Genomic DNA, 19,395 nt, shown 5'->3' on the forward strand with positions numbered 1-19,395 from the left:
AAATATCTTTGATGCTAACTGACGAGTGCCAAGGCTTAGCATATTTACACAGAAAATGGCAAAGTCTTAGCGCGTGTGATTCTTTTCTAGGTTTTGCCATTTCTTTGCTATCATTCATACTTTCTGACAGTGCTTCATGCCAAATGTTACTCAAAAAATAAACATGCTTATAATGCTGACTTTATCTGATGATTGATTATTTTCATTAAAGTCATGATACATTTATGTTATAACACATATTGAGGAAGGGGCCTTACATAGTTTTCAGGATGTGATGCTCTGCACAGAATACATCAATACAATATACGCCTGGGGTAATGAAAACTATTATTCCACTGAAGCTGTGCTCATATATATATGTTTAAACCTATGTTGCTAATCTCTTCATATTTCCCTAACCCCTAATGCTGCTAACTGTACTGCCTAATACTTTAGCACAAGAACTATTTGCAACATCATGCACTTGCAAGTGTGCTTTAACTGTACTGCTATCAGTATTATGAGTACCACAGATAAAATAAATTACAGTTAACTTGTTTAGCATCCCTTATACATACTTGTGTTGTGATTTTTGACTTTTAATTGTAGTTCAGATTCAAGTACAGAAAAAACACACTTTACTCTGACCACTAAATTCAAGCAATTTCTAATGTGGATTCAAATGTTGCACGGCTTATTCTGTTTATCAGACCTCACTGCATTAGTAAATTAAGCCACTGATAAAAATGTGTATTTGAATTATTGCCTTGGGCACCAACATGCAATACCAAGAGTCACACAAAGAATGACACTAAAACAAAACCATCACGAATATGTAATGATTTCTCAACTTTGTGGCCTTATACAAGTAAAATGGTTAACTAAGAATCCTTACTTTCACAGAGTTGCCACCTTCTGTATATCTGAACCCTGAAACCATGGTGCTAATATGAAGCATTGCCATGATTAACAGTGTTTGCCACCATTACATAATAATGTATAGAAAGTAGAGCACATGTGCTCAGCTTTGTACTTCTAACATTTACATTTAGACAGCAAGATTTCCATGTTATCACACACTTATTTGCCTGTCATGGTAAAAGTCTTGCTGAATTTGATCCTTGCAGAAGTTATGGTTGTCAAGCTAAAAAAATATCTACAAGGGCAAGATTATTGTTATTTTTTTTTGTGTTCATTATTCCATTGTGATTCCTTTGTACCATGAATGTATTACATTTTGCAATGAGTTACACTATTTTTTGTATGTCTACACTGTATATATATTTCATATGACTTAGAGCCACTTTGTTATCAAAGGCACATGATTTCCTAAAAAAAATAATAAAGGGCTCCCTCCTAAGTCAATAAATGCATATGAAACTTTGTTAGTAGACTGTTCTCTCTGACACACCCCTGTAAGGGTACTTCTCATTAGAAGGAGTGACAAACAAGTAGATGAATGTGTTGAACTATTAATGTGTCACATTTGCAAGGCATTACCTAGCAAGAGGTTTCAATACTTGAACTAATACTGCTTAGGCATGCGCGCAGCCTCATGTAGGGCCTAACACCGTGTTTATCTGCTAGCACCTGTGCAGTGTGAGTGCTTTAAGAATGATAATGGCCCAGATTCATGAATGCCTACACACTGAGCTAAGAATGTGTATGCAACACTCATCAATGAGCATGTTAATTTGTATTCATTAAATAGCTCTGTACTATTTCAGGTTGCTCCATGTCATGAGTATACATAAGCATACTGTGTCCAAAATCAGGGCAGAGGATGTGGGACCCACTACTTTAGTGTCAGACTGACCCTCTGCAACCCCAGACCTTCCCTCTTCATCACCATCATTATCATCATCATCTTCAGGTATACTGAGACTCTGACATCAGGTGGTAGGAACTCCTCAGTGCAGGTGACAGAACAAAAATAGAAATAAAAGAACTGCTGAACAGACTTATGTTACATAACCCTAAGTTAAGCAATATTAGATGCAAGCTAAATTAAACAAGTAATTAAGGTAGACTTCAAGATAAAATTATATAATTTATTATGTGTAAAAAAGGTGTGCTCATACCATTTTCAGGTGGTCATGAAACCTCATTACCATATCTGCCTATACAGACAAAATGGAGAAGAAAAGAGAGATAATAAGCATTAAAATAAAGATGAGGCATGAAAGACAAACCTTGCCTAATTATGAATCTAAACAAAGAACTAAAAGCCAAACCACATTCTACAAATGGCTGTGATTAACCACTCAGAGACTTAAAATTAAAGGATTAAATGCTTTTGTTCTTTAATATAATGTACACAGAACTTCATCAGAGTCAAGGTAACATCTATCTGCATTGATTTAAAAACCATCACAAAAGTCACACGTTTTTTCTATTATCCAATTACAACTTAAAGTGCACCCTTGGACCATCTAAAACATTCCTAAAAAAAGGAAGGGTTTAGTAAAAAAAAACTTCACATATGCAAACACTGCAAATCTCCCACAAAAAATTTAGTTAAAAGTAATATAACATCTATCGGAATGTTAATTCCTCAATGCTGCTAAAAACACTTAATATTGACACTAAATAAAGATCTTGAATCTAAATAAAGATCTTATATACTTATATCTATATCCTCTCCCCCTTATCTCTCTATATTTCTTTTACACTCTCCCTCTCTATATATAAATGATAATTAATGGCATATATGCATCACTAGTAAACACCCTTTGGTCATTCTACACCTCTGTACCTATGTCCAGCACTACATTGGAAACCCCTGATGCAATTCCTGCACAGGAACTCCTCCTTTTCAGTAAGTGGTGATTCTGTAGCAGGACCCCCTCTAGTAGGCCTCTGTTCCCATGCTATAACACTGTTTCTTTTTTGGCCTTGGTGATCATGTCACTGGCCTGATGTCTGATGTATTTGTACTCACTGTCATGGCCACCAACAGCAATGACAACACTGACCATCTGCCACTAGATATGATCAAGGAAGGGCTTCTGACTAAGACTTTCATAAGAGGCATGATCCATGCTGATGCACTATTACCTCATTCTCAGCATGTGAGAATGCAGGTTTACATGGGCCAGATTTTTTTTTTGGGGGGGGGCATGTCCCTGTATGAGAGTATCAGAAAAAGAAGCAGTGGCCAACAAGAAAGCAAATATGCATTTATGCAGATGTCATTAAAAATTACCAAACTAATCTATATGAACACACACATGTAATACAAAACTGTACCCCAACAGACAATGCAATGACAAACCTGTCTAAGGATGAAGAAATGTGCAACTACAGAATAGGTAGAAGTGTTAACAATGAATCGTGTATATGAAATAAAAAATTTACCATTTGAGATAACCTATGTTTATGTCCGGCATATAGAACAGGCTTAACACAGTTTTTGGTCTAAAATTTAGGTTTCACATTGTTACTGTGAATATAAACATGTTCTCACATGTTCACATCCTCAGAGACATGTTGCTATAAAGGCATGTAACATTAAATGAGGATCCTTCCAACAAACAGCAGCTAACAAACTGCAGAACATCATACAGTGGCATCTGAAAAAAATCACAACTGCCTAACTATTAATTGTAAAGAAACATCATATACCACGACCGTATTTTTATTAAAGTTTGGCAAAAGTAATGCAATTGCAGCAGTCAGACAGGAATACCTCAAGCTGGTAAATCCAAGCTGTCTCCCTACTAAGATACAATCCCTTAGCACCAAGTTGTGCTTATATAGTGCAGCTTAACCTCTCTAGACATGGTGCATAGGTAAATCAGGTGTCAGCTCATTATCATTCATAAATCTCACAATCTGCAAAAAGTGCTGGGTGTGTAAATATGATGTGAGGACCTACACAATGCCCTGCACATACCCTAGCAGTACTAGATTGAGTATTGAGAAGTGAGGCTTGCAAGTGTGACTTATTAGTAGTAGTAGTGTAAAAATGATTAAGCATTTAACATTCCTGACACTTTGATGTTTACTTACAGAGGGTGTGTCATGGAGAATACACTTAACAAAAGAAGTATGAGATTACATATTTAGGAACTAAAGCATTATAACACATTTTGGAATATATGCTTAACAGGTAAACATGCCTTTGAGTACATAATTTGTGTAAGTTATGTGCAATATATGGAAATGAAACATATCAACAATACATATCTAAATACATGCAAATCATAACATCACTTTACAAATGTATTAAAGACATTTACTGCTGACAAAAGAAAGGTGAAGAACACACTCTTGTATTGCATACATTTGTTCTTACTGTGACACAATTTCTTTGGTTAACATGTTATGTTGCAAATATCACAATCATCCAGACATCAAAGGTGAAATAACAAAAGACAATTTTAAGAAAAATAGTATGTTGCACCAAATATGTAAAGTGTTAGAATGTCAAAGCTTCAGTATAATAAATACCTCTGTGTGTGGCACATAATATTAATCCGCCCAATGTTTCATGTTAATGCCATAGTTTCATATCTAGAGGGTGATTGTATGAAACTAGGAATCCTTAATGTCCACCTTTTTATGGAATAAGGTGACATATTTGAAAAGTAATCAAAGACACATGTTTTTTTTTTTTCATTCTTTCCTCAAAGCTCCATATTGTGCATTGGTGACTGTCAGCGTCACTAGCAGTGAACAATGATTCACTTCTCAAGACAGAAACTCAGAAATGTAATTTGGAATGCCAATAGTAGCAAAAAATAAGACTGCAGCTGCTGTGCTTCCATCAGTACTCTTGACAGTACTGAGTGATGACAATACATCTGTCAATTGTCTTTCTCTGTGGCTCAAGATGTTAATGCAGTAAGTACAGGGAAACAGCAGAGGTAATACATGATTTGAATCCAGATTAGAGATAGTTTTACTAAAAGGGTCAGAATGAGAATTGTTACATACTTTTTTATTATGCATTGAATAACCCATACATGTGCAATGAATGCCAAATGCATTACCTATACTGTTTTTGAAATTGTAAGCATAACACTGATCATAGTTAATTCAAACTACAGTTGCATGTATATAATGATAACAATACCTAGTAGTAATTGGCAAAAGGACATGTGTTATGTTTCTTTTTTTGTGGATTACTGTGCTAATGCACTAACATATGAGCAACAGCAACAATTATGCAGAGCTTGATTCCAGCTTTAGGAATTTTGAATGTACTATTCACAGTGATACAAATGTTTTGTTGTTAGAACCTCAACTATTGTTAGTAATAATAGTACATTCTACATGCATGATGTAAAAAATAAGACATTTGCTAAAGTGTGAGTAAATAAAATCAGTAACCTGGGGAATGTGGAAATGTTTATAATATTCTGGATTAATTATCCATATCTCTGAAGTAGCAGTCATAATATATATATATATATATATATATATATATATATATACATTTCCTTCAGAAAATATGTAATTCTTTCTTGTATATGGTGTGTAAATATGAGCTTATGCAATCTTCTGTGCTGACCCTTCCACAAGAATTGTCATTACATGAAGACATGATGCTGTGTAACAGAAATCCAGTTTATCCTGTGATAAACACTATTAAAAGACTGACTGTGTCAGGTTAATGCCACAAGTACAGGTTTAGTGCTAGATATATCCATTTTTGTTCTGTTTTATTATTTATTTATTTATTTATTTTTGCATCTGCATTTGCATGATGCCTGGCATTGTGCATCATGTGTTGACAGTCACTGTCAGTCGGCAGCAGTTCAACTCTGAAGGCAAAAGCTCAAAATTTTAATTTAGGCTGCCATCAAAAGAAAACATGGCAGCGGTGTCAGTGCACTACTGTTAGAACACTGGACAGTACTGAGTGAAGAAATGCAGATGTCAATTACCTTCTTTGCATCTCAATGTGTTAATTCAGTAAGTTTGAAGAAATAGAGGTAATGCAAGGTTTGATTCCTATTTACAGATAATGCTGGCTTTTACATATAACTCCAGTAATATAATGGGTGAAAGTCACACACATAGAGGCTTATCATAATTGCATATACATTCTTGTTGAAACTATTATGCCTCAACTAAGAAGTTTAAAATGTTAGTTCTGCTGTGGCATTAGCAGTTAAAAAACATTTACTATTTTAGCCCTCTTTTCAGTTATAGGTTCAATTCCCAGGTGATAATAGTCAAAGTTTGCCATTGGTATGTCCCAGCAGCTCATTATGTCCCAAGTCATACTATTTTACCTCATGCCACACTGATTATTATCAACATCATAAAATGGATGCCATATCATATCACTGTGTCAGAAGACTGTACATATGATTACTGTCCACCATAACAGTGAATGGCCAGCAGTGACAATATCATCATAAAAAAAAAAATTTCAGGTTTTCTCAGTAGAACATGTATAAATACAGTCAGCATCATGCATGCCCAGGTCTCACTGCCATATTTCACACCTGCAATATATTTTGAAGGAATCATATACAATTTCTCTGCCAAGCCATTTTTGTGCTTTTTATCTTGCAAATGCAGCTGACAAGGTTGTCCATCATTGTTAATAGGCTGTTACATGTAAGATCCAAACTGGATGACAATATACTGCCATATTTCTAGGTATTCCTCAGAAGACATGGCAGGGAAGGTGAGGGTGGTGCTCCTTTTAGAGCCCAAAGGTGGTGTCAAGAAGAAGCCAGGATCTTTGTGGAACTCATCTTAAACAACTACAGCCATAGGCTTCTAAAGGACTATACCAGATGAGGCTTAAAATGGCTTGGCTAAGGCTGTCACCACTGTGACTGGCATTCCACTTGCTGTTGAATAATGTCATTACTATTACTGTAACAAGAAAAGCCACAAGCAAAACCCCCTGTGATGAGAGGAGACAAAATTACAACTGAGGACACCCCTGATTTGTATAAGGAAAGTGACCCACCACCAGCCAACAATTCCATGGATTGGACAGGCAATACACTTGGTCATTATGCTTCTTATTTTTCTGTTTTGTGTTCTGTTCAGCTGCTGATGACATTACGAGAAACAAGGACGCACATTCATAATACATCTGAAACTTAGTACATTTTTCACAGTTTCAGGGCATCTGTCCATATGAGTTTGAGACACACACACACACACACACACACACACACACACACAAAACACACACAAAACACACACACACACATATTTGGCATACCTTACTATTAGGTACACATGCCTGCTCCAATATCTCTTGATCATTGTATTAGACAATATGTACATCAGCTTAGCTATATGGGTGTTCAATTCCCAGTGACAACATTTAGCTTTTATTACAGAATCAAATATAAAATTATTTTCTGCAATTTTAAATAGCATGAAATATTCCATTTTTGTAAATAGATGTATTTATTTAGAATGTATTTATCAGATATACCACTGCCATCTAACTATTTGCTTGATTTTTATAATAGCAGGGAGACTGATGTATTTTATTACACGTTAAAGCCTTCATATTATATCTGGATGTGGCAAAGGTTACCATAGTTATGTTTCTATTTTTTTTATTTTGAAATATTAATCTGACATAGCACTGATGTTATATATGTTTTCTCTCCCCAACTCTATATATCTCTTTTTATTTTTTTTCCGTGTGGAAACATTGCTGCTGAAACACAAATGACCATCAACATGGGGAGCTAGACACCCACTGGAATCAAACCACAATACCTGCACAGGTGGCTGAACAGGCACCACCATAGGTAGCATAGACACCCAGCACATCTGGGTCCCAACCTGTCACTGTTGCCTTCACAACTCCTGTACTACCTGTGTCAGCTAGCTTTGCTCCATGTGTTGGTACAGTGGTACAATGCAGGAGTACTACTAGTGGAGGTGACAATTTTGTTACACGTCACTAGCTGGCAAGTCTGGTGGAGGACTTTATGGAGAGGGGGATTGGTGCCTGACTAAAACAAGTCCTGCACTGAATTACAAAGTCTAAGGCCTGTCCAACACTGATGGAGGAATCTGCAAGAGGACACAGCAATAACAGTTCAGTAGCTGAGGATTAAATTCGCATTGAGTTCAAGCTAAACACAGATGCACCTCTGGGGTCCCCTAACTTACCATAATTATGTTGTCCCCCAACATTTTGTATCCATCACCACTCCTGCCTGTCTTATGTCTGCACCTGCTACCTAATTTACCCTGCCTACCTTACCCATTTATTTTAACTACCTTCCCCAACAACCCTCTCTCTAAAAATAAATAAATAAATAAATAAAAATGGTCATCTGTCCTAAAAAAAAAAATACACTCTTACACCTATGTACCTGCTTGACAGACAACAATAGTCAGTTGTGGTGACTATCCAAATTCATGAAATTCTTGATACAAGTGTACATTTATCTTGTGACAAAGTGGATAGCTATGGTGCTCTTCCACCACCATCTCACATTCCTTTATTCTTCTAGTGTGACCTACTCTATACTAGACCCCCCCCCCTTCACTGTTGTGCAATCAACCCCTTTTTTACATGTTTAATCTGGTCAGAAAAGGATTCACACTCAATACACATGATCAGAGATGGCCCACAAAAATGTCACGTTTTTTTACTCAGCATTTGCAAAGTGCACTAAACCTGAGTGATGGTAAATGGCATTTCACATCCTATGGTAAAAACTGAAGATTTTACCTTCGACCCCACTAGTATGGTTATCTTTGCACAAATTTGCTTTGCCCTGATGTGGTATAGAAATACAGACTGAAATCACTATTGTGAGACAGTTACTCTTAAATATTTTTTAGTTTGCTGGATGTAACACACACCTTATGGGATGTTTCATTTGTTATTACTGTGTTGAAACTTGATGCCTACATTATCCTTTGCTTCAATCTTTTTCACTCTCCCTTCAAATGTGTGATTTTAACATTGTAAAATATGAGTTCCTTTGTAGTGTGGTCAGATCGGAGACCATCCATGTCCAACTAACAGTGGGCAAGACTGCTTTTCAGTTTATAGCATCCTACAGACCACCCTCTCAAAGTCAGGAATCCCACTCGGCTTTCCTGAAAACATTGGAGAACATGAAGATCTCTCCGAACACCATTATATTGGGCGACTTCAACTACCCAAACATTGAATGGGAGCATTACTCAAGCCCCAGCACCTTAGCCCAAAGGTTCCTGGAAATTATAAACTCAAATGCTATGGAACAACTAGTCACCACTCCCACAAGAGGGAACAACATACTAGACCTGATAATTACCAACATGGGGACTCTATGCTCCACACCAGAAGTATATCCCTCATTGGTAAGATCAGACCATAAATTAATTTCACTGGATGTCCACATCCCGACCCCACCCCCAGCCCAGAAAACCACAGTGAAAAACTTCTCAAAAGCAAACTTCTCACTTCTCAAAACCGAAGTGGAATCCTTCAAGGCCCCAGGGCCAGTGGAAACTATGGCCCAAACTGCAGAATCCTATATAAATGCATTCTACGGACATCTCCAGGAATGCATGGATCATGCTATCCCAAACAAAACCAAGACCCAATCATCCAAAAGCAGGTGTCCAGTCTGGTGGACCCCTGCCATAAATAAACTGTACAACAGAAGGAGGAAGCTACTACATGATAGAGCAAAATCCCTAATAGGAAAGGCATCTCTGATCAGTACTAGCAAAAAATTACGATCCCTCATAAAATCCTCCAAGGCCAGCTTCGAGCGAAAAATTGCACAGGACACCAAAGACAATCATAAGGCTTTTTTCAGTTATGTTAGAAACCTGGGATGCAACTCCCAGACTTGTTCTGAGTTGATTCTAAATCACAAAAAATACACTGAACCCACAGACATCGCCAATATCCTGGCAGACAGGTTCAGTGCAAACTTCTCCACCCCCCCCCCAAAAAGAGCAAGTATCTATCCCGGCAGAGGGCTGCCTCCCAAACATCTCTGATGCTCAGGTGAAGGCTGCCCTCTCCAAAGTAAAAAACACTGCTTCCATGGGACCAGATGGCATCCCAGGTTGCATCCTACATTAACTCCAAGAGGAACTAATCCCGCAAATAAAACAGCTATACAATCTCAGCCTCACTACAGGATATGTGCCCACAGAATGGTGTACAGCAACAGTGGTCCCACTCCACAAAGGTGGAGCCTCTACGGACCCTGGAAACTATCGCCCCATAAGCCTGACTAGCTTAGTCTGCAAGGCTATGGAGAGGATCATCATGGACCTCATAAACAAAGACATTGGGGACCTACAGACACTAGATCCTACCCAGTTTGGCTTTGTGAAGGGCAGATCCTGCCATTTGAACCTGGTTGACTTCTTCAAAACAGTCACCAAAGCCATAGATGAAGGGAAGGTAGTCCACACAGCCTATCTGGACCTTGCAAAGGCATTTGACACAATACCCCTCTCGGGCATCATAGATAAGCTATCCAGCTTAAATATAAACCCCTATGTCACAAGATGGGTCGCAAACTGGCTCAAAGACAGAACCCACAGAGTGAGAGTTGCTGGAGCCATGTCCGACTCGAAACCGGTCACAAGTGGCATCCCACAGGGTTTTGTCCTGGGACCACTCGTGTTCGGTATATACTTTTCCGAGGTACAGGCAAACGTGGGAGGACTATGGCTCACCAAGTTCACAGACGACTGCAAACTGGGTGCCATAATCAACTCTCCAGCTGACACAAACATCCTTCAAAAAGGTCTCACAGAGGCAAATAACTGGTGCCAGCGCCATGGTTTAAAGCTAAATGCCAAAAAATGTACAGTCATACCCTTTGGCAAAAACAATGTGCCCACAAATTACCACATAGGCGGAAACCCATTAAGTACAGAGAAAGTTATTAGGGACCTGGGGACCCAAGTTGATAGCAATCTCTCCTTTGAAAACCACATTGCCAAAGTGATTAGAAAGACCTTCTACATAGCCCACCTTATCACGAAGGGTTTCACATCTAGATCAAGAGAGGTAATTGTGCCCCTTTATTCACCCCTCATCAGGCCCATCATAGAATACAATGCCCCTTTTGGGATGTACCTTACCCGACACCTGCAGCAATTAGAAAGACCCCAAAAGTATCTCACCAAGAGGATCAAGGGTCTCAAACAGATGCCATATGCTGCTCGGTTAAAAAAACTCCAGCTCTACTCAGTTGCATACAGCCTACTTCGAGGCGATCTATGCCTGACATACAAAGCTATATCAAATCCAGAATTAATGGACATGCTCCACCTCAGTAAATCTAAATCCCTTAGAGCCACACACTCGAGGGACTTAAACCTCAGCACAGAAATAAATAGAACTTGCTGGAGGGACAGGTTCATAACCCAGAGGCTCCCTTCGCTCTGGAATATAATTCCAGTTCATGTGAGGCAGTGCACCTCACTGAATCTCTTCAAGAAGAATCTCGATAGGTGGATGGGGGATCATAGGTTTGTCCCAGGGATTACTCCCGTGTCCCTATTAGACAGAGGCACAGTAAACTAAACCTTAAAAAGGGCACAGTATACTCAAATCAAGGGGTGGCGTAAGCCATACAGAATCGGGCTAGGCTTATAATTGTCCCGGAGCAGATAGCCTAGTATGAACCTATGAACCTATAAGATAATGATCTGGTGTGTAGACTGCTTTTTGTATAGCACCAATGGTATGTCAAACATTATTTAATGTTTTTTCATATTAATATTGTGTGTAACTGCTAGCTACATATGCTACTAACCCACCATTATGCTGCTTATGTCTTGATCATGTTTTGTCTCTCCTGCCCCTGCTCCATACTGGAAAAACTTTATTGTACAGAGCCTGACAGAACAATTATGATGACAAACCTAAGAGTAATACACCACAAAGATGACCAGAAATGGCCCATAAATAAAAATATTTTTATGTCTCTCTTCCTATCTTGCTCTCTTCCACTCTTATGTTTCATCACTCTTTGTCCTCAGCATTTGCATGATACTTGGCTCCAGGCAGCAATTGTGACTAATGGAAAATGTCACTGCATGTCTTGTGGCAAAAGTGTCTGAGATTTTGAGTTTGGCCACATTAGTCTGCTACCCCTTGTGTTGCAGTGCTTATCCTCACTGCACAATGGAAAGGCAGACTGAGTGTACTGAGGGGGAACAGTTCTTGCATGTTGAACAGGCTGCAGATCTGAATGTACACCACATTTGGATGTTTCAGTTGTAACTGCTGTACAAAGTATGCTGCACACAAACTTCCATGCTTCATAGTGTTTCCATAGTCTGTTTAAATGTGTGCATTTTCACATCTGACATTTGCCTTCCTTAGTGGTGTGATCAGCTACAGATCATGTCCATACAATGTCATTGCAGAATGATGGGTGTTTGAATCCAGCATCAGGTCTAAAAATATTGAACATTATGATTTGTCATTAATTTTTGATCTGTGGATTCACACATATGTCTGTGATTCCATCAGCATTAACATGTTTGGCACCTTATGTTATTCATCCTGGATTCACTCCCATGTAGACAACACAGCACATCAGGCAACAAGTGCTCTTCAGCACTCATTTCCGTAGCAGGTATGGGTTTTATGGAATCAGGTTGCTAGCCTGAGGTCCAACCCTCCTCAGAGGTGCACCACACACTCTCGCACGTGCACACACACACACACACACACACAAACACCTAGGGCCAGTTTAGAGTGTCCAATCCACCTACTGCTTGTCTCTGGAATGTGGAAAGAAACCGGAGCACCTAGAGGAAATCCACATGAATGCAGGGAGGACATGCAGACTCCACACAGAAGTCACCTCAGCCAAGAATTGAACTGGATAACCTCTTGTTGTGAGGCAACAATGCTAATTGCTAACTTCTATACCACTGTGCCGTCCTTATGTTGTTCATAATCAGCCTAAAAAATGTTCATACTTTCCCAGCAATAAGTGCAAGACATTTGGTATAATCAAGGATTTATGAGGTAACAAGCACATTACACAATGCCCATCTTACAGGTATTCCTGCTATGCTCACTGAATGTAATAGGATGAATTATTTTGCATTGCCATCCATTTTCTGAAGTCTTTTAATTATGGCTGCTATATGTATGCCATCATGTAGTGACTGTAGTACTCAGTGATGTCAAGCAATCATATACAACTGCATAAGTAGCAGTACAACATGACTTAAATCCATGGGTTGTCACTAGATATAAGGACAGTCTAGGTATGCACCTTTATTACCCACAGAATGAGCACTCTACCACAATTATCATGACAAATGTGTAAATCATCATGCAGAAAACATTAATATAAACACATCTGTTCTGAACTGGATCAGAATCACAACAGCGTATATGTCTGTACTTCTTATTTGCATGAAGGTTGCTATAGAATACCACAGATCACTGCTAATTCCCTTACTAAAAACCTCAAAACATAATTATGCATGCATTAGTACTTTGCCATCAGTCGTGTAAACGTGCTTGTCAGTGGTGTGCTGCAAGACGTACTTTTGACAAAAAGAAAGTAATGCCAGTGGCCTGTACTACCTGTATATATGTTTTAATGGATTGTACTCAAGATATGATGCATTCACTGTGATGCTGTCTAATCACTTCATAATGCAAATTTATGTCTGCCCTCCAGCACGTTAGACTTACAAATGATGTATAATGGTGTGGGATCTTTGCACACATACTTGCTGAGTGATACTAAGTAGTGTGCCTTCATATGTTTGACCTGTATGTTTTTAATTTACATTGCACATTGTGCATGAGTGAGGAAATATTGAAACTAACACATCAGATGAGATTATTTGCATACAAACATCTTAAGCTGAACAGTCAGAAATGCTTAGTTACCAAACCATTGTTTCACAAGTGTGATTGTCGTCAGTACACCATACTGTGAAGCAGCTACTTGTCACTCATAGTACCAACATGTACGTGAATGAAAGGACATATAACTTATCAGAGCAGTATGTAATTACCTGTGATCAACACATTGGTGTTTTTTCTGCTTGTCAAGACGCGTTCCTTGTCACCCAAACGTGATGCACACTATCTTCTCTGCGACACATTGATGTGGTAATCTTACAAATGCACAGAACCTTCCATTTAAAATCAGACTTCTCCTGTGGTTCAAGTGGTTATTATAATGGACTGCAGATTGTGTACATAGATAGGTAAGTGTCAAAACACACCAGTGACTGACTAGCATGATGGTGTGTGTGTGTGTGTGTGTGTGTGTGTGTGTGTGTGTGTGTGTGTGTGTGTGTGTGTGTGTGTGTGTGTGTGTGTGTGAGTGTGTGTGTGTGTGTGTGTGTGTGTGTGTGTGTGTGTGTGTGTGTGTGTGTGTGTGTGTGTGTGTGTGTGTGTGTGTGTGTGTTTGCAGTGTTGGGTAAGACTGGCTTCACCCAAACATATGATGTGGAGGCTTTCACTCAGGAGAAATATTTACATTGGGACAGGGCTCCAACAATTTCTTCCAGTTTTAGCCAAGACATCTTCTCTGCAACACACTGATGAGGTCATCCTTTCAAATGTGAGCTATCTCACTACTGGGCTCAGATTTCTCCTGTTGTACTGTGTACTCTAGATTGTGTAACTAGATAGGTGGGTGGTTCATATCCAGCCGTGATTGACTGCTCAAAGTGTGTGCCTGTCTTTGTAGTTTTAGGTAGGACTGGATTTGCCTACTGATCTGACATATAGCTTTACAGTGAGCATGAACTCACCAACCACTTTAAGTCCCATTTTGGCACACACATCAACCTAGCAAAACAATGATGATGCCATCCTTAATGTGCACTATTTCAGAGCTGTAATCAAACTTCTTGTGTGGTGTTTGTAATTCAAGCAATGTCCTCTAGCTTGTGATCTTTGTTAGGTAGTGAGGTCCAATCCAGACATTAATCTATAGACTCAGTTGTGTCATTGTGTGCATGAAAATATGCATGAAGGTAAGAATGCAATCACCCACAGACTGGGTGTGTGAATGTATAGCCAGAGGGAGCTCTTTCACTACTTTGTGTCCATTTTACCCCACACAACTGCTTTGTTAAACACTAATGAGCCCATTTGTTCAGATGTGATTTATCTCATTGTAGTAAGCCTTCTCCTGTGGCATAAGGAAATGATGCAATGTTCTCTAGCTTGTGGCTGTCATAAGGCATGAGTCTGAATATGGCATTCTCTAAGAATTCTTCATGTCTGTGCTTCTACAGTCTCAGTGATGCCTGGATTATGCAACACATGTGCTTGGGTACACCAACCTTTGAGAGAAACAAATCACACGACTCTTTCAATTAAGTTAAAGCCACACATATGGCTTGCTGCACTATGTTTATGCCATGACTTCATAGATACCCTGTCTCACATTCACAGTAAAACCTCTCCTGAGACATGTGCTGTCATTACAATATACAGTAGTTTGTGTTGTTGCACACAAGCTGGAACACTTGTGATCTGAATTATGCACCAAATCCCTGCCATTTTTTCTCATAACTTTGAGAAGACATGGCAGGTGATAGTGTTCCTTTCAGAGAACAAAAGTGGTGTCAGGAGTATAGGATCTTTCTTGGACTCCTCTTAAAGTGTTACAGCCAAAGACTGTTACAGGAAGACTATACTAGGGCTAAGAACAAGGTCGAGGCTTGGAATAGCTTGGCCAAGGCTGTCACCAGTGCAACTGGCATTCCACACACACTGGTGTACAATGTCATCACCATTACAGTGACTTGAAAAGGTGCAAGTAAGATATTTTTCACTGATGGGAGGAATATTTTCAAACCAATGACTCACCTTAGTTGTGTAAAAATAGTGATCCATTACCAGCCAATGAAATACCATGACTTGTCGCACAAAAAACTGTTCATTACTATTATGTATTTTTTCTGTTCTGTTGTTGTTGTTTGTCTTTCAGCTTTTCCCAGTAAGGGGTTGCCACAGCAGAACTCTGGTCCGCTAATGATTGGCAGATTTTTATGAAATGCTGAGGTACCAGCTCGACGCCCAACCTTCAACGAAGGCACGCCCATTTACGCACGCATGTCTTTCGAACGCTACCCAACCACAGGGAGGACATGCAGACTCCACACAGAAGGCACTCCCAAGCCCAGCCAAGAATCGAACAGGAGAACCTCTTGCTGTGAGGTAACAACGCTACTGCCGTACAGCTTCTGAAATGCTAGATACCAATAGGGAGGCACATCAGGAGAGACTACAATGTCCTGAAGACTCATGGGTAAGTACAGCTTAGGCATGAATGATAGACATTTAATAATAGGTCAGAAATTGAAATCAGTTTATCAGTTCTGTAGGCAGCAGCCCATAATTGCTTGACACAATCACTAATGATAGATATACTCTGTATATAACAAACATACTTGCCTGGTCTAATAACTTTCGCAACATTGCAGCAGCTACTGTTTTAGTCCAATGAGTTGTGTCTGTGTTCAAATCCAAGCAACAACAATTAGTATGTATTACCTTAAAGTTTGTTATTCTGCAATAAGCAGATAGGTAGAATGACATAGTAATCATTTCACCTGTACCTTTTATCAGCTGGAATGCATAAATCATATATGCAATAGTCACAACTCTTTGTTTTGTATAATAATAATAAGATTAAATTTTGCAATTTAGTATGTGTGGCTTCATATTCACATGTGGATGTGACAAATCTTATATTAATTAGCAATATGGATGAATTTTATAAACATTGCATGGCATTTATGATCATTTATGACATTGCCTGTGTTGTCTTTCTCTCCCCACACTATTTCTTTTTTGATAATGAAATTTGGACCATGATTCCTGCATCAATACAAATTATGTCAGCACAGGGAGCTGAAATGGTCATGGGGGCTCAGACTGCCATCCTTCCGCAGGTGTCTGTGGCTGTACTATCAAAGGCAACACAGGCACCCAGAACTTCTGGCTCCCAACCTGGCAGCACTGCCTCCACAGCTCCTGCACTACCTGCTCCAACTGCTTCAGGTAACTTTGACCTGGGGCACTGGTGCACTGGTATCCACCAGGAGTAGAGCCAGTGGAGGTACTGACTAGGTCACCCATCAAGAACTGGGAGGGAAGGTGAAGGAGATAATGGAGAGTGGCCTCAGTAACTTCAATGACAGAACAGAAAAACTCCTGCATCTGATAGCCAAACCGATGCCCCATCCAGTACTGTCCAGTGTATCTGTGATAGGAGACAGGAAAGAGCTATGATACTTCAGAGGGTGAGGTCTAGGTTCTCAACTTACATACTCTGAACAAGGATGTGCCTCTGAAGTCCCATTTCTGTCCCCAGTCATGGTGTTTCCCAAACCTTTGTGTCCATCACCATCCCTGTCTGTCTTGCATGTCCTGTATGTCTAGACCTGCTACTTAACCTACCATACCTGCCTAACCTTCTTATTCCAAACACTTTCTGGAATATTCCTCTATCTCAAAAAAACATTGAAAATTGAGCTGTTATTCCACAAAAAAAATGCCCCATACATAGCACGCTACTTCTTTTATGTATGTGTAAGACACACTTGATTTGGTCCAACTGGCCACACAACATTATAAAGTTGTCACATACCCTCGATGTGATGAAAATCTATATTCCTTTAATTAAGTTAGAAGTATGTTGTAAGCTTGTGAAGAAGCGGACAGCTATGGTGCTCTATCACCACCATTCTGTATATTTCTTTATTCTTCCCCGTGTCCTACCTTCTGCTTACCCCCCCCATTTTCATCACTGTCTTATCAACTCCTTTTCACACCCGTAATTTGGTCACAAAATAGATTGAGACACCACATACATAGCCAGAGATGGCCCATAAAACAAACGCTCTTTTTTTGTCCTCAGTATTTGTGAGCTGCTTGGCACCATATAACAGTGCTGAAAGATGCATCATGTCCGATGGCAAAAGCTGAAGCTTTTACCTTCAGCCACAGTAATAAGGTTTTCATTGTGCAATTGTGCTGCATGACATAAAGCAATACTGGTAGAACTATGAGGAGATAGCTCAGGTTGCAGCATTTAATGTATACTGTATGATATCTTTCAAATGTCATTACTGCAATGAAGTCTGATATACACATATATTCCTTTGCTTCATAGTTGCTTCATTGTCCCATCAAAAATGTGACTTTTACTACCTGAAATATGACTTGCTTTGTGGTGTGATGACATAATTGTCTACTCTACAGAATGCTGATGCAGACTGACAGTTGTTTGAATCCAGCTGTACACTTCTTCTTCTTTCGGCTTTTTCCAGTTAGGGGTCGCCACAGTGGATCACCTGTTTCCATTTCTTCCTGTCCTCTGCTGTATGCATACCTCTCAAATGTCCAGATTTTTGCCTCGTTTTTTGGTCTGCTCCTCATAACAATTGTGGCTTCTGCCAAATCACGAGGTTTAAAGTCACTAAATAATGATGCACATTTGAGTTTCAGACTTTATATCCTTCAGAAAGTGCATACTAACACAAATTTCTAGGTTTATAAAATCTGTCTCTATTTTTGGACCTTTGTCCCCCGCATTATTTCAGACTTTGTCCAGACTTCTTACTCTAAGAGGTTGAGAGGTATGGCTATACATCAAATATTAATTCCAGTTTTCTTTCTAATAACATTAGAAATGATAGCTAATTATTTTTATAAAAGTACCTTCACGTTACTTATGCTTGTTAATCTTTTTTGCAACTGTATATATATGGATTTGTGGGTTTCTTTGGTGTGCTGCTTTTGTATATTGTAAAAGATACTTTTTGTTCTCTATGTGTTGTTTTTACATATTGTTGCTCCTTATGTAACAGTTATTTTATGTTCTAAAAATAAAAAAAACAGGAAATCGTCATAATTGTATCACAATTTATTAAACACTGAGTGCTTTTGTCTTAAAACGTTCTTGCACAGAATTCATCAGAGTAATTCTGGTGAAATCAAACATACCACAATATATATATAGACTGACTACCAATTAAAGGCTGACAATAATAAGAATAAATACATTCAGACATATTCATGAATATTCATGATTATTAAAATTGCACCCCATGTTGGATAAAAGCAAATGGTAAACTGGAGAAAAAAGTTTAGTTAAAAATTAAACAGTAGCTGCTTTGATTTTTAAAACACTTGTCAAGGAAACATAATCATTTAGGCCAGGGGCAACTGTGGCATTCAGCCTAAGTTGCCAATTAAGTTCCTTTAATTCAAGCAAGGTATCTGTATCCCCACACAGAGGTGTCACCATAACTCTGTCAATGCCAAAAAGTAATAATAACCAAACAAAGGCAATACAAACTATTAAATCCAACAGGTGCCAAAAGCAAGAGGTTCACACCACAAAAATCGGTTTATTGCACAAACCCACAAACAAAATGTACAGATAAGCACTTTCGTCACAAATACTTAGACTTCATCAGATAACTACAGAAAATGAAGCTACT

The sequence above is a fragment of the Protopterus annectens genome, chromosome 3.part0 (genome assembly GCF_019279795.1).
Source record: "Protopterus annectens isolate FY-2018-M chromosome 3.part0, PAN1.0, whole genome shotgun sequence".
Classification (NCBI taxonomy): Eukaryota; Metazoa; Chordata; order Ceratodontiformes; family Protopteridae; genus Protopterus; species Protopterus annectens.